The sequence below is a fragment of the Schistocerca piceifrons genome, unplaced genomic scaffold (assembly GCF_021461385.2).
Source record: "Schistocerca piceifrons isolate TAMUIC-IGC-003096 unplaced genomic scaffold, iqSchPice1.1 HiC_scaffold_1209, whole genome shotgun sequence".
Taxonomy (NCBI): domain Eukaryota; kingdom Metazoa; phylum Arthropoda; class Insecta; order Orthoptera; family Acrididae; genus Schistocerca; species Schistocerca piceifrons.
Window position 1 is genome coordinate 15,001 of NW_025727025.1, and position 2,500 is coordinate 17,500.

The window sequence follows — 2,500 nt, forward strand, 5'->3', positions numbered from 1 at the left end:
CGAGCCGACCGATTGGTTTTGATCTAATAAAAGCGTCCCTTCCATCTCTGGTCGGGACTCTGTTTGCATGTATTAGCTCTAGAATTACCACAGTTATCCAAGTAACGTGGGTACGATCTAAGGAACCATAACTGATTTAATGAGCCATTCGCGGTTTCACCTTAATGCGGCTTGTACTGAGACATGCATGGCTTAATCTTTGAGACAAGCATATGACTACTGGCAGGATCAACCAGGGAGCTGCGTCAACTAGAGCTGAGCAGCCGGCCGCCCGGGAGTGTGTCCCGGGGGCCCGCGCGAACACGCAAGCGTCCGCTCAATCATTCTGCAAACAGGAGGAGGCTGAGCTCCCCTGCACAATACACCTCGAAACCCTCTCAGGTCCCGGCGGCGCGCAGCGCCGTCCCAAGTACTTGGTCGGGTTCGAGAGAGGCGCAATCGCCCGGAGTTAGGCGAGTAGACGCTTTCGGTGCGACCACCCGTGCTCCCAACTGAGCTTGCCGCTGCCGACAGAGGCCCGGGAGCGTGCTGTCGTGGCATTGCCGGCGGGAGACAACACGCGCCACCTACGGTGACCGGCAGCTCCAACGCCAGCGCCACAGAAGGACAAAAGCCCCACTTGGGTGCCGAAGCGAACTCTCCCAGCACAGCGCACGCGCCAACACATCCGCACAGCTGCGATACAAACCACCAGCGAGAACCGCTGGGGCGACCGAGCAGCAGACGGCGTCGCGGCGCCGAGCGCCGGGCGGCGGCGCATCCTCAACGCACACAGTCCTCAATCGGACCAGCACACTGAAGATGTCCACCGCGCTTCGCACCGGGCCCGCGAGGACCTACTTTGGCCGCACGGCGCCGCGCGCAGGGTGCGCCGGCGCGCAGCTGCGACGCCTGCCGCGTCCGTCGGCCGGCGCGCCTGCCACTGGCCGCCCCCACCAGCCGGCTGTAGCGCGTGCGCCCACGCACCGCGCGGCCAGCACGCCGGGAGGCGCCCCCTCACCGGCCGGGGACGGTCCCACCCAGCCACCGCCGCGTATCGCTTCACACCCAGATGCCGTTCAGTTTCGTCGGCATGGTGGGTATCGCTGGAACAACCGGTTAGTACCTCAACCTATCGTCGCCATCACCGATTCACCCCTAGCGAGAACAACCGCACCACAACAGGTTACCATTTGTTCATTTGCGTAACTTCACCAGAAAACGCAGGCGTCCATCGCCATTTGCAACTTCAACGATTATTGCATGCCTGTGTCAGGTGTCACGCCACACTACGTCTGCCCACATACACGCAACAAAATGTGCACGCCTAGACAATACGTGGAAGGTGGCCCCCGTACGTATGCGATGTCCATTGCTCGAACGACTGTCAACCGGCCTCTGTAGCATGTCGCAGATATGGAACGCGGTGCACCATGCCATCACGGTGTGTGAGGAGAGACGACTAGGTCCGAATACATCAACAGACAGCTCATGCTGATCGCCATCCACGGCGTCCGTTCCTCCCACACGTCTCTATGGCGTACCACACTGCAATCCAGCTCTCATAGGGAGACGACACGTAGCTGCGTGCACAATATTTGCACTGTATGGTCCGCCGTTTTTGGGCGCAGTCGTTGTGCGGTCACACATGTGCCACGATGTATCATTCAGTACATAAGGACGAATGTGCAGTACAGATTGTGGTTCACGCGTACGACATCAGCGGACAGTTGACACAGGCCGCACCACAACGTAGCCTGAGTACGTCGCATGCGAAGGGCATTGAACATGCAAACTTCTCACCAACCAGCTTGCGAAGGCAGGGGGCAAGGTGGGGACGTGGGGAGGGGCGGCATGTACGTCCTGCTGCCATCCACATTACAGTGTACAGCAGGAGCATGTGGAAAGTGAGCAAGACTTGCAAGGTGTTTAACATGAAGCGATACACAGGGGTGCGGGCAGTGCGAGTAGCGAACTATATTGCGAGGGTTGCGGGTGGGCAACACTACAGTAATTGAACGAGTCGTATAACAATTACAGAGCAGGTTTAGGCGACAACGTGGGTTACGTTAAGGCGACAACATGGGTTAGGTTAAGGCACAACATGGGTTAGGTTAAGGCACAACATGGGTTAGGTTAAGGCACAACATGGGTTAGGTTAAGGCACAACATGGGTTAGGTTAAGGCACAACATGGGTTAGGTTAAGGCACAACATGGGTTAGGTTAAGGCACAACATGGGTTAGGTTAAGGCACAACATGGGTTAGGTTGAGGCACAACATGGGTTAGGTTAAGGCACAACATGGGTTAGGTTGAGGCACAACATGGGTTAGGTTGAGGCACAACATGGGTTAGGTTGAGGCACAACATGGGTTAGGTTAAGGTACAACATGGGTTAGGTTAAGGTACAACATGGGTTAGGTTAAGGTACAACATGGGTTAGGTTAAGGTACAACATGGGTTAGGTTAAGGTACAACATAGGTTAGGTTAAGGTACAACATAGGTTAGGTTAAGGTACAA

General features: G+C 56.4%; 1 non-coding gene across 1 annotated transcript in view; it reads right to left on the minus strand.

Annotated features, from left to right (window-relative positions):
* Nucleotides 1–239, minus strand: part of LOC124729438 — a 1,909-nt gene extending 1,670 nt beyond the window's left edge. Inside the window, exon 1 of the ribosomal RNA XR_007007680.1 lies at nucleotides 1–239. This exon is cut by the window's left edge and continues 1,670 nt beyond it. This is a non-coding gene — a ribosomal RNA (small subunit ribosomal RNA).
* Nucleotides 240–2,500: the final 2,261 nt, after the last annotated feature.